Source organism: Amphiura filiformis, chromosome 18, assembly GCF_039555335.1.
Source record: "Amphiura filiformis chromosome 18, Afil_fr2py, whole genome shotgun sequence".
NCBI lineage: Eukaryota > Metazoa > Echinodermata > Ophiuroidea > Amphilepidida > Amphiuridae > Amphiura > Amphiura filiformis.
The window spans coordinates 66,375,778-66,390,680 of NC_092645.1; the positions used below are offsets into that span (position 1 = coordinate 66,375,778).

At 37.5% G+C, this 14,903-nt stretch overlaps 1 protein-coding gene across 1 annotated transcript in view; it reads right to left on the reverse strand.

The window, feature by feature from the left end:
* LOC140138943 (uncharacterized) overlaps positions 1 to 14,903 on the reverse strand; it is a 64,287-nt gene that overhangs the window by 23,533 nt on the left and 25,851 nt on the right. The gene's annotated exons all lie outside the window — the stretch shown is intronic.

A 14,903-nucleotide genomic window follows, 5' to 3' on the forward strand; every position in this document is an offset into this window, starting at 1 on the left:
CTGAACATGCTTAAGGCATGTGTAAACTTACTTAAATTACAATGCTACAATAATTGGGTTGGTTTCCATGTACACATACTTGTATTTCTCAAAATATCAAGCTACATCAAGAGCTATCCCAAAAACCACTGTTTGTACTTGTTTTATTTCATTTTCCATGCTGATTCCAAATGATCACAAAAATATTCAATTCTGATATTTTTTTAAATTTTCAAGAAAATCTGAAACTTGCCGTGTGCAGTTGATACATGGAGGGGTTAACATGCATTGATATAGATTCATAACCTCATCATATTTTATTATTTGCGTAAAACGCGAACGCAAATCGAGGTCATTAATATCTCACAATTGACCGCAAAATGCGTAATTGTTCCAATGTCGCTTTACAATTGACTTCTGCGTGCGCGGTATTGTAGCGTCCAACAAACTGTGCTGCGCTGGCTGCCGATATTTGGATTGCGCGCTACCATATTTGCACAGATTGTGATACGCACTTTTGTTATTGGTCGCTCTGTTTTAGCCTGATCGATTTTTGGCAAGGGAAGATGTAAAAATCATCAATTTTTATAAACTTTTGAGCAAAATTTTGTGTTATTTTGTAAGGTGAACAGATTAAAGTGACGAAGTTATGAATGAGGTTAATAACTTTGCATCGGTAATATGTTCGGGCATTGTGAAAATCTAAACATTTTGCTTTGGACCTCGGAATATCCTCGGGCTCGCGCCTCGGGATATTCCTCGGTTCCAAAGGCAAAATGTTTAGATTTTTCACAATGCCTCCAAATAACCGATGCGCAGTTATTAACCTCTAAAGGATTCATGTTACAATGCTACAATATCATTGGGTCCCTTACCCTGCATTTGACATATGTTTGAGATACAAAGTATTAATGTAAGACTTATTTTCAATAAATATCAGAGCAACCATAAAATGTTTTGAAAAACAACTGATTTTAACCAAATTTTAAATATGGGTCTTGCTTGTGAAACACAGGTCTTTTTTTGTTCGCCTTATGCCTTCAAAATATCAAATGAATTTATCATTTTCATTGACTGTTAGTACCATAAACATGGATTTTCAGGGCAACAAGAAAGCCTTTGTTGTTTGTATTTTCCATAATTTTACACACATAAATAAAAAAAAAAATGTCATTTTCCTCATATTTTACATTACCTGCTGCTGAGAAACATGCATTTTCAGAATACTGTAAGTGGTAATTTCCGCGCGTATAATTTTTTGCGTTTTGCTGATTTTGAACTACATTGCTATTTTGAGTTTTCTTATATAGACCTATACATTAAAATAACATATTTGCATGTTTTTATTTTCGCGGTAGCTGTGTTGTGCACGAAAAGTTGAAAATTAATGTACTGCAAAATTGTCCACTTTTACAGTACAGAGGAGATATCTTACACTTCCCACAATGCATTTCTTCCAATGTTCAATTTTCTGTACTGATTTGCGGTCTTGATGAACAGAGCACATAGCAGGGCAGTGACCATGTCTTAATAATATATACCTAGTATAGCTACAACTTGAGCCTGTGGGGCCGGGGGGTACTCAGTACAAATGACCATAATGGGACGTGCCGCAAACATGGGTAGCATTTTCGGCCTTGTGGTATATCAATGACCCCTTTTTCAAAGCCTATTTTGGTATATGAATGGGTCCTTTTTTCAAAATGTTCTCAATTTTTTTCGGAAAACATCTCAATTTTTCCTTAATCTAGCCAAAATTTTCAAAATTTTCCCAAAATTTTGGGAAAATTCGTAAAAACTAAGACAATTTTGGTTAAGTTCGGCCGAAAATTTTGACTTTTGGTATATCAATGGGTCCAAATTTCTTGAAAAATTGGTATATTTATGGGTCCACTTCCAATCTCAGCGGCACGTCCCTACCAAAACCAAACTTGAGTACCCCCCGGGTGTGGGGCACTTCAGTCATAAATATCAAGAGCTATCTCAAGAACCACTGAACCAATACAGGGCTTGTGTGTACTCATTTTGTATGCTGATTCCCAATATAGTTATGAAAATGTACAATTCTGAAATTTTTGAATATTTTTAAACTCAATGTGGAGAGAGTTAATTAAACAATACACAACATAGGCATGTGGGGCATTTCTGCCTTAATTGGTAAAGTCTTTTGTCGGTTTGTCTCACCCCCAGGGTCCCACCATGACCCCATTTGACCTTTCCCTTGTTGTCCTCCCTTACAATTGGTTTTTCCTGTTGAAATCTATATACCCTCTGGAAGACATGACTGTAATCTATAGCTTGAATTATATGAAGATAAACCCTTATGCTTAGCTATGATGCATGGGGAGGGGGCAGGTGGAGAGAGAAAAAGAGAGAGGGAGGCATGGAGGAGGGGCAGTACAAAGTAATAAAATATGGAGAGGTAGAGGAGGAAAGAGAAGGAATAGAGAAGGAGAGAGGGGAGAGGGAAGGAGGGAGGGAGGGAGGCATGGAAGAGGGGCAGTATAAAGTAATAAAATATGGAGAGGTAGAGGAGGAAAGAGAAGGAATAGAGAAGGAGAGAGGGGGAGAGTGAAGGAGGGAGGCATGGAGGAGGGGCAGTACAAAGTAATAAAATATGGAGAGGTAAAAACCCAAAATTACGAAAGTTTCCACTTTTTATGGCAATTTTGCGCAAAATTTGTTGATTTTGCCACCCACCCCCCCCACCCGAAAATTCACTTTGCCCCTCAATGCCCCCAAAAAAAAAAAAAAATCCTGGAGCCGCCACTGGAAGGAATAGAGAGGGGAGAAGGGGCAGTACAATGTGATATGATGAGAGATAGAGGAGGAACTAGAAGAAAGGAAAAAGGGAGAGACAGAAAAAGAGAGAAGGAGAAAGATTAAGGATCAAAGGAGAGAGATATAAGACCCATGGCAATGTGATGATGCTATCCATGCATACCACCACATGAAATCAATAACATTAGTCTACAAATAGGGCACTGCATCTCGCAGTTGAAACCCAAAGATATCTTACCCTTCCCAGAATCCTTTGCAACATGATACATACCCTCATTCCATCAAATGACACTCCCATTAATTTGCACAGGTTTTCATTTTGAGAATAGACTAGCTGCACATGGGTCGCTAGTTAAGAAATAAACATATTTTGCAAGATCTTGATGCACTCTATTCACTGAGGTATATTTCATATTTTGTCACTATCTATACCCATGTGACACACCATAACAGTACAGATAAATGAAATGGAAGAAATGCATTATGGGAAGGGTTAGAAAGCTTCTCTGGTTGAAACCACCAAGCACAAAATGAATCATTTGACAAATGAATTTACATTTTTATACTAGACCATAGTATGTTGCAGAGATGCTTGGGCTATTCAGTTGAAATCCATACACCCCCTAGTATGGAAGACATGACATTATTAAACCTCCCACACACAGAGTGTGAATTTCAAATGGGGGCTACCTGAATAGCCTTAATAGGTGACTCCATTTGAAATTCACACTCCCTGTGTGAGAGATTTAGGTCATGTCTTCCATAGGGGGTGTATGGATTTAAACTGGAATAGCCCAATAGAACTACTGCATTGTGTAGAACTAATACGTCCCTCATTTGAATAGCCCATGTTTCTGTATTGTGCATTTGTACTTGATAAATTTATCAATTGAATTTTTCTCCATTTTTTAAAACAAAACTATCAGTTCGAAATAATTGTGTGAATAATAACTTTTTAAGGCTTGGATAGCGACATGTTCTCATATTTTTTGTGGGACCTGAGCGCACATCAGACATATTGAATTGCATTTTTAAAACGAGGAATGTCCTTCTGATATCAAATAATTTTGATTTTTTGAAATTTGCGATATAATACACATTTTATGGCAAATGATTAATTCTTCACTCATACCTCCCGACACTGAGATCCCCCACCGGGGCCCCCTCACACAAACAAATAAACATACCAAAACACAAGAAATTAGCATTAATTGTCGGTACTGTTATTGATCAGAGCACTACTGTAATGCTCCATGATTACCATTATGTTAAACATAATGAATCCTTTGTCTTGAATTACTACATAGATCAGGATAATTGAATCTATTACAATAGGACAGCCTACACAGAATACGAACGCAGCAACTAGGGAGCTACGAAAACTCGAAAAACTTGCCCTTTTTATTATTATTATTATTTGAATTATTGATAAGAACAAGAAAATGTGAGAACGTAGATTGGCCCAGCCTAGCCACCCCATGCCAATCTGGTGTTCGATTCTCCCTTCCGCCAAAATTTCACATGCCAAAATACCCTCCCATAAAGAGTACTAACCAGCTTGACCATAACAATATAAATAAAAATTTTATAAAAATTTTTGTGTGTTGTAGGCTCCAGCTACCGACGTGAAGTGATCTAACCCCGGAACAACCCTCCGCAATCTCACTCCCGATGACGTAATCGTGAAGAAGTTTAATTTATTCTAATTCAACGAGGGCAGTATCAACCGAATAAATTTCCAAAAATTGATATTTTTGAAATTTAACAGTCTTTGAAGTAAATTGTATAAATCTAATGATATGTACTTTAAGTGTATGTAGCTGGGATGAAAAGCCGACGATCACTTAAAAATTTTGACCCTTCATATTGAAGATATAGATTTTTTTCCCAAAGAGACCTAAAGTTTTGCAAGTTTTTGTGAAAAATCTATATCTTTTTTCATATTTTCACAAAATATCAAGAGCTATCTCAAGAACCACTGAACCAATACTAGTCTTGTTTGTATTCATTTTAATGCATTTTGTGCTGATTTCAAATATGGTCATGAAAATGTACAATTCCGAAATTTCTGAATTAACAAAACAACATTAAAACTTTTCGAAGTGATGTGGTGCAATGGCATCGGATATGTACAGGGCCTAGGGACAGAGTGTTCATAACCCAAACCAGAAACACAATGCATTGTGGGAAGTGATGTGGTACAATGGCATCGGATATGTACAGGGCCTAGGGACAGAGTGTTCATAACCCAAACCAGAAACACAATGCATTGTGGGAAGTGATGTTGTACAATGGCATCGGATATGTACAGGGCCTAGGGACAGAGTGTTCATAACCCAAACCAGAAACACAATGCATTGTGGGAAGTGATGTGGTACAATGGCATCGGATATGTACAGGGCCTAGGGACAGAGTGTTCATAACCCAAACCAGAAACACAATGCATTGTGGGAAGTGATGTTGTACAATGGCATTGGATATGTACAGGGCCTAGGGACAGAGTGTTCATAACCCAAACCAGAAACACAATGCATTGTGGGAAGTGATGTGATACAATGGCATTGGATATGTACAGGGCCTAGGGACAGAGTGTTCATAACCCAAACCAGAAACACAATGCATTGTGGGAAGTGATGTGGTACAATGGCATCGGATATGTACAGGGCCTAGGGACAGAGTGTTCATAACCCAAACCAGAAACACAATGCATTGTGGGAAGTGATGTGATACAATGGCATTGGATATGTACAGGGCCTAGGGACAGAGTGTTCATAACCCAAACCAGAAACACAATGCATTGTGGGAAGTGATGTGGTACAATGGCATTGGATGTACAGGGCCTAGGGACAGAGTGTTCATAACCCAAACCAGAAACACAATGCATTGTGGGAAGTGATGTGATACAATGGCATTGGATATGTACAGGGCCTAGGGACAGAGTGTTCATAACCCAAACCAGAAACACAATGCATTGTGGGAAGTGATGTGATACAATGGCATTGGATATGTACAGGGCCTAGGGACAGAGTGTTCATAACCCAAACCAGAAACACAATGCATTGTGGGAAGTGATGTGGTACAATGGCATTGGATATGTACAGGGCCTAGGGACAGAGTGTTCATAACCCAAACCAGAAACACAATGCATTGTGGGAAGTGATGTGGTACAATGGCATTGGATGTACAGGGCCTAGAGACAGAGTGTTCATAACCCAAACCAGAAACACAATGCATTGTGGGAAGTGATGTGGTACAATGGCATTGGATATGTACAGGGCCTAGAGACAGAGTGTTCATAACCCAAACCAGAAACACAATGCATTGTGGGAAGTGATGTGGTACAATGGCATTGGATATGTACAGGGCCTAGGGACAGAGTGTTCATAACCCAAACCAGAAACACAATGCATTGTGGGAAGTGATGTGGTACAATGGCATTGGATATGTACAGGGCCTAGGGACAGAGTGTTCATAACCCAAACCAGAAACACAATGCATTGTGGGAAGTGATGTGGTACAATGGCATTGGATATGTACAGGGCCTAGAGACAGAGTGTTCATAACCCAAACCAGAAACACAATGCATTGTGGGAAGTGATGTGGTACAATGGCATTGGATATGTACAGGGCCTAGGGACAGAGTGTTCATAACCCAAACCAGAAACACAATGCATTGTGGGAAGTGATGTGGTACAATGGCATTGGATATGTACAGGGCCTAGGGACAGAGTGTTCATAACCCAAACCAGAAACACAATGCATTGTGGGAAGTGATGTGATACAATGGCATTGGATATGTACAGGGCCTAGGGACAGAGTGTTCATAACCCAAACCAGAAACACAATGCATTGTGGGAAGTGATGTGGTACAATGGCATTGGATATGTACAGGGCCTAGGGACAGAGTGTTCATAACCCAAACCAGAAACACAATGCATTGTGGGAAGTGATGTGGTACAATGGCATTGGATGTACCGGGCCTAGGGACAGAGTGTTCATAACCCAAACCAGAAACACAATGCATTGTGGGAAGTGATGTGGTACAATGGCATTGGATGTACCGGGCCTAGGGACAGAGTGTTCATAACCCAAACCAGAAATCCATATCTAATGTATGGTGCACATTCAGATGCACTGTTAGCATATGTATACGGGGTTTGGATTTGATAATGCGAACAGAATTAATAAATGGATGCGTTGCAAATACAAATGGTAAAATACACACAGCCATGTTGGTAGCCATATGATTTATTTGGGAGTGGTGATAAAAAGTGGCCCTTTTTTTATTTTGCCTTCAAGTAAGGGCTGATCTTATATTTTTGATTGGCATTTGGGGTTAACCCCTCCCTTTGGCTACAGCTTTATACAGCTAAATCAAAAATGCCTATTTTATTTGGGACATGATAATTCATGACAACTGAACACTACTTGCAGATCTAACATTGCCTCTGATTGGTCAATTACATGATATCTTCACTTTAATCACCAATCAGAATGGAGCTTTGAAAATAATTCAGCCCAATTTTTTTTGTGTGGTGAAATTATTCTAACAATGTTGCTGATTAGTCCAATTGATAATGAAAACTTCTTTTTGGCCAATCGCTAGCATTCCATTTCAAAAAACCTACTCCCTCTGTGGAAGAAGCTTTTTATAGACCGTTTTATTAGATCTTCCACAGAGGTATGGCATTGTCATTTTTAAAGACAGTTCTTGTTTATGTAGACTTGTCCACAAAACAATCACAGGTTTCACAGGTTGTATTCTATACAAGCTGAGAAGACGGCAAAAAGAGCAAATCAGTAGCGTAGCCAGCGGGGGGGCAGAGTGAAAAAATAAAAAAAAATGAAAGAGAAAATCAGGAGGGCAAAGGAAAAGAAAAGGGCAAGGAGCCCTTTTCTAGCAAAATTCAGGGCCAAAATAGTGTAAAATACAACATTTTTTCAGCCACGCAAGACATTGTAACAATAAAGCCCTTTTTAGCGGATAATGGGCGAAAATAGTGTAAAATACCATTTTTTTGCGCTACGCGTGCACATCATCCCAATAAGGCCCTTTTCGGGAAGCTCAAAGACATACAGTCTCTATGTATTGTATGATGCAACTGCAATTTTTTTCGTCTGTGCCCCCAAAATTTTATTTTGCCCCCCCTGACCAAGAAAGCTGGCTACGCCCCTGGAGCAAATATTTATGTCCTGCTAAAATGTCCACTTACCAGTTCTTAGCCTTTTAATGGAATTGGTGTTAATTCCTTAACTCTCCCCACATGGTGTCGACTGCATGCAAAATTTTCTTTAAAAATTTAAAAAATTTCAGAATTGAACATTTCCATGACCATATTTGGAATTAGCATGCAAAATGCATTAAAATGAATACAAACAAGCCTTGTATTGGTTCAGTGGTTCTTAAGATAGCTCTTGATATTTTGAGAAAATATTTCAAAATTTAGACTCTTTTTTTATGTTGAAGCCTATTGCTAGTACACAAAGCATTACTGAGCTGTAAAGGCTGCACTTAAATATGGACATTTAATAGGGTTTTTCTATATTTGATGTATTTCATATACGGCATGTGTTACAGCAAAAATGGCTGAATTTGAGGAAAAAATATAAAAACTACTATTTTCTATTTCCTAAACTGATCTATTTGATGCTTATGAATAGTTTGTTCCTCTGTGGTCATAATTGTTACCGGTCAAAACCATAGAAAAGCATATAAACTCCATTTTCCCTGGAAATTTGTGGTAATTTTTTTATCAGGCCCCCCCCCCTTAGGAGGGTCAAAAATTTTCAGGGACCCCCTTTTTGCATCAGGCCCCCCTAACAAGTGTTTGTGAATGGTCCCGTACCTCATTTTTTCAACCCGAAACTAAAACTTAAAAAGAGGAAGTATCTGATAGTGAAACCAAAAAAATTAAAATCTATTTTTAATGCAAATCGCAAATTATTGCTTTAATATTATACACAATTCCCCAATACATAGTAATACTCATAATTAGATGAAATTTATAATGAAATAAAGATACAAAAAAATTGCCTTGTATTAAAGGAGTGTTTCGTGATCCTAGCATCCTCTTTTTATGACATTTTTCAGTACATATCCACGAAAAAAGCCTATTCCAAAAATTTCAGTTGATTCCGATTTTGCGTTTGCGAGTTATGCATGATTATGTGTATTACAATGCTCCATAGACAATGCGTTGTAATTTCGTTCTGGTGCACCAGAACGAAATTCAAATTTCACGATATCTTTGCAAAACGAATTAATCTGCAAGAAATATTTTGTACATAAACATTATGTAGCCAGAGGTTTCCAGTGATATAAATATCTCAACTTTTTTTGAGAAAAGTGGAGGGATGAGGCTGTGGATCACGAAATGCCCCTTTAAGAACTACTGAATCAATACTAGGCTTGTTTGTACTCATTTTAATGCATTTTTCATGCTGATTCCAAATATGGTCATGAAAATTTACATTTCTGAAATTTTTGATTTTCTAAAAAATTTTTGAAACTTGTCGTCTGCAGTCGACACCCGCGTGAAGAGAGTTAAGTTGACGGCAAAATGAACCACAACTTATGACAGAAAATTGGCAATTCCAGTTGAATTCCATACACCCCCAATATGGAAGACATGACCTTTAATAATGGGCTATTCCAGAAAATAGGTGCACACCCCCTATAGAGGAGTAAATTTTGAATCAAAGAAATGTCCGGATTTCCAAGTCTGCTTTCTGAAAACGACTGGATTTCCAGTTGCCAATGTTACTGGAAAAAGCTTGGAAATCCAATCAAATGAAGGGAAAATCACGGAAATGTTGAAAATGAGCTCTCAAATTGAGGATTTCTGATTTTAAACTATTTTTCTGCGGATTTTTTTGCCTTTGGGCACTTGAAAAGTCTGGATTTCCAACAGTCACGAGTGGACAAAAAGTCCGGATATCCGAACTCCTCTATAGGGGGTGTGCATCTATTTTCTGGAATAGCCCAATCCCCTACTACACATTGGATGTAGATCCAACTGTGTCACCAATTCAGTTAACATTTCAAATTCACACTCACTCAAGCCTCCAATAAGCAGGCACCCAGGAGCCATTCCCCAATGGTTATAACATTTTGGCTCCTGGTCCACACCAAAATCTTGTGAACCAGGCTCTACATTAGGCCTAAAAAAGACAATTGTTTGAATGGCGTAACATAAAAATTAAAAAAATAGGGTAGGTAGGTCGGGTTTTACTTTTAAAGCTGTAAATTGCGTTTGATGCCTTGGAACTTTTTTTCTTCCTTTTTTTTAATGTAATTAACTTTTTTATTTATTTTGTTTATTTTTTTTCCTGGCTTGATCTGCAATCGACATTTTTTAAGGACGTGTACACATGAAGCAAGTTGTTGTTTGCTGTATCAAGCCCAGGTAGACATATTATAAATCCTAATCCATCATTCTAACATTCTGCTGCACTGCCCCCGACTTGGGACGGGCGGTGGTGGTGGGTTGCGTGTTTTGGTCCCGGGAACCGTCCCTCTCCAGTGTAGCAACTGTTTGCATCAGGGAATCACATTACAGTAGTGGCTACTCCCTTCTTGCAGACCAGAAACTATTGGTATATTGGTGTTGAAACCAACGTGCCAAGCCATCACCCCTTAGTACCGTATACCAAGCAAAATAATATAGTAAGTTAAATAACATGCATCTAAATGTCTCAGGCATGTCAGGTGAGCATGGGAAGCTGTAGAAATAATATAAATAAGCATTTTGAGAGACTGAAAATGACTCACTGTTTAAAAATGATTACTGGTTCACCAGATAATCACAGAACCAGGAGCAACCTTTCTATCCCAAATGTGTGGCTCCTGGGCCAGACATGCTTATTTTGAGGTTTGTTTCATACACTCCCTGGTCACTGTGCTCCCTGGTAGCTCCTGGTCATGTCTTCCATAGGGGAGTAAGGATTTCATCAGAGCTCATCAGGAATAGCCCAATTAGCTACATTATACAGTCAATCCTGATAATTGAACTTTATTGCAAAACTGTACATTTTAGTGGTGCATGTATTCATTTGAACTGTAAGGAATAATTTGCATGGATTTTTTTAATCACTGTTTCATAGGCCTACAGGGTACCCCCCCAAAAAAAAGGGCATAATCTTCAAAAGTTGTGAGCCGATTGAAATAATTGTTTTGGTTTACTAAAGCTAACGATTAAAGGTTTCTTTACATACCAAAATATATTTGATCAACTTTTCAGAAGTAGGAGAAAAGAGGGCGCAATGAGGGCTCTCTTTTTTTTTTTTTTTGGGGGGGGGGGCACCCTGTAGCTTGGCCTGCACATAAAAACCTATGGCTAGCAAACATTTGCACAGGCGTTTAATTAAATTTGTGTTTCAATAAACCTGTGGTGTACACAGGGTTATAAAAGTGTTTGGGGCATAATCCCTTGAATGCTCAAAAAAAGTTTTCCAATGGAAATATGTCTTGGCGACTAAAATTGTGAATAGTTGTCAAAACCAGGGTGCTCAAAAATCTAAAAAGAGGCTGGGGGTCAGTGTTGTAGTCAAGACCTCTATGTCCGAGACCTGCCCATCCGTATGCCCCAAATCAGAACTCTTGCCCTCCTCCCAGTAAAAAACCCAAAAATCCACTTTTTGCAGAATGTTTGTACAAAATTGATTGATTTTGCCCCCCCCCCCCGGAAAAAATCCCTAGCACTGCCACTGATTGTACAGTAACATTCTATGGTATCAACATAATTCCAAGTAATAATGACCTGAAACAGTTAAATCCTTATGAAATTGTACAATTATTTCAAATTGCATTGGAGTAATTCATCTATCTGATAACCTTGACCTGTCATATTACTGTATGATTTCATCATAACATATCCACAACTGAAATTTATTCAAAATTTCTTGTATATTGTATAGACGAAATAACGAGGCAAGTCATGGATTTGGTCGGATATTACTGGGTCCCTGGCGCACCAAACTGGTGTTGTGTGGATTAAAACCCGCTTAAAAATCAATGTTAAATTGTAATTGTTTAATTGTGTTGTAAAATTTCATCATTCTTTTGTCTACGTGTAACATGGGTGATGGAATGCAGTTTAAAATTCCCGCCAAGGACGCATCATTTCTGGTGGGATTAATACAGTGGGGACCCAGTTATGGCTGCGTGAAATTGGATTGTTCATTCATTCATTCATTATTCATTCTTCATTTATTTATTTTTATCAACCAGGTCCCAGTACACAAAAGTAAGTACACCCAAATGTATTAGGAATACACCCAAATGTATTAGGAATATACCCAAATGTATTAGGAATACACCCAATGTATTAGGAATACATCCAAATGTATTAGGAATACATCCAAATGTATTAGGAATGCACCCAAATGTATTAGGAATACATCCAAATGTATTAGGAATACATATAAATGTATTTTCAATACATCCAATTGGGTTAGCAATACACCTAAATGTATTAGGAATACACCCAAATGTATTAGAAATACACCTAAATGTATTAGGAATACACCCAAATGTATTAGGAATACACCCAAATGTATTAGGAATCCACCCAAATGTATTAGGAATGCACCCAAATGTATTAGGAATGCACCCAAATGTATTAGGAATACACCCAAATGTATTAGAAATACACCCAACTGTATTAGGAATACACCTAAATGTATTTTCAATACATCCAATTGGGTTAGCAATACACCTAAATGTATTAGGAATACATCCAAATGTATTAGGAATACACCCAAATGTATTTTCAATACACCCAACTGGGTTAGGAATACACCCAAATGTATTATGAATAATTAGAATACACCTAAATGTAGGCCTATAGTTGGAATGCAGCCAAATGTATTAAGAACACACCCCAATGTACCGTATTAAGAAAAATTCAGGGTTTTTTAACACACTTAGGCCTAAAAAATTGTTTGATTGGCGTAACATATAAAAAAAATTAGGGTAGGTCGATCGGCATATTTTTTACACACATTTTTGGCTGTAAGTCGTGTATGATAAAGGCTTTAGAACTTTTTTTCCCTGTTTTTATTTTATTTTTATTTTAATTTGTTTATATTTTTTTGCAAAAAATACGAAAAAAAAAGTCTAGGGTCGGGCCTATTTTTAGGGTCGGTCGGGTTACACTAATCAAACAATTTTAAATCGCGTATGATATTAAAAGGCTTTAGTACTTCTTTCCCTTTTTTTATTTTATTTTAATTTTAATTTGTTTATATTTTTTGCAAAAAATATGAAAAAAAGTCTAGGGTCGGGCCTATTTCTAGGGTCGGTCGGGTTACACTAATCAAACAATTTTAAATTGCGTATGATATTAAAAGGCTTTAGAACTCACACTAATCAAACAATTTTTTCTAAGGCCTTATATTCAACAGTTTAATAATTTAAGAAACTAAAAATTGTGACTTTACACAGGGTTTATCATGGATGGCCATATTTGGGCGTATTCCTAATAAAAGTGCGTCGCTAAGGCACTGTGTATACATAGCAACACTGGTTATAATTTTGACATCACAAAATCAATTCATTGATATAAATTAATCCATATTGTTTCCATATGAACAAAACATTTAGTTGATTCAATAAGCTCACATGAATTAAGACACCCATGCATACACATATAGGTAGCTGACTCACAACACTTACTTCTAGTTCTATTAAGCTACTTGCGGTTCCGCCATTATGCACTATGTGCGGGAGAGCCTCGAACTGGCAGCATACATGAAAGGAAGAATTATGTAACCTTACACAGAAGCGTTATGACTAGTTCAATTCCCATTCATGTATGCTGCCAGTTCGAGGCTCTCCCCACATAGTGCATAATGGCGGAACTGCAAGTAGCTAATTGGGCTAAACCAAAGGTAAATGTGACCATCCACCACGAAGTGGTAGTAAAGTCGGCACTAGATCATTTTCTGTTTATTACAGATTGGGAAAGAATGCATTTTCAGCTTTAAAATGACACATCAACCAGCTTCATCGGACATCTGAAAGTGAAGTTATGGTGCATCAAAGGTCAAATTCCTAATATATTTTACATAGAAATCCAATACTGTTTTTGATTGTATCTCAAAATGGAAAATGCCGACTTTACGACCAGTTTGTGGTGGATGGGCACAAATTGTCTTACAGTTTGTTCAGCTCGTAATAGGCGGGAAATGTTAGGCTTTTACCACTATGCTGACAAGTAGACCCACGTTAATAGTGCTATTAGTTAACTAGCTGTTTATAATTGAAGACCAAATTAAAGACGTCCTGTCAACTGGACCAGAAATGCCATACTGCGCAGGTCAGCAACCAATCACATCGCACCTTTGCTCTGACGTCAGACGCAAACTAGTCTTTTTAATTCAGTCTTCAAATTATAGAGTTGATTCAATAAGCTCACATGAATTACGACACCCATGCATAACTCACATACAACTTGACTCACAATTGCTTCTATTGGGCTAAAACAAAGCTAAAATTGTCTCAGCTTCCCGTACACATCTGAGATGAATATTCGTCTCAGCTACGTAGAGCTTTGCCATATTTGCCAAATTGTCCTTAAAGTTCCATTCAGTGAGTGGTCCCAACGGAAGTATTTTAAAATTGTTTATAAATTGCTTAAAAGTGAAGGATAAGTCATTCAAATTGTCATCATTGGTATTTTTAAATGAAAAATTTGGTAAAAAAAAACAAAGAAAACAGCACACCGTTGAAGCCCCATTCAAATACATGTAGGTATTTAGATACTGTCAGTAGGCTATATAAATTAGATTCATGTAAATGATTATATCGTCTTAAATACAAAGCTTTCGGCTGATACACTAGCAGGCTATGTTAGCACATCTATGACAATGACAAAGGTCCCAAAATCTGAATTTTGATGATATTTACAATCGACCGGATTGATGAGCAAATCACTGAATGGGCCTTTAATCACTGGAAATTATGTTATCTGCAATTAGCTGCATGCCCTATTTGATGTGACAGCCTTGTCCTAATCACTGGAAATATTACCGAATGTTATATCAAGCATAAAGTTTAAGAAGGCTATTCTACAAAAGCTGCCTTATACAATTTCTGGATTCTATATGTATTAGAATACACCAAAATGTATTAGGCATACACC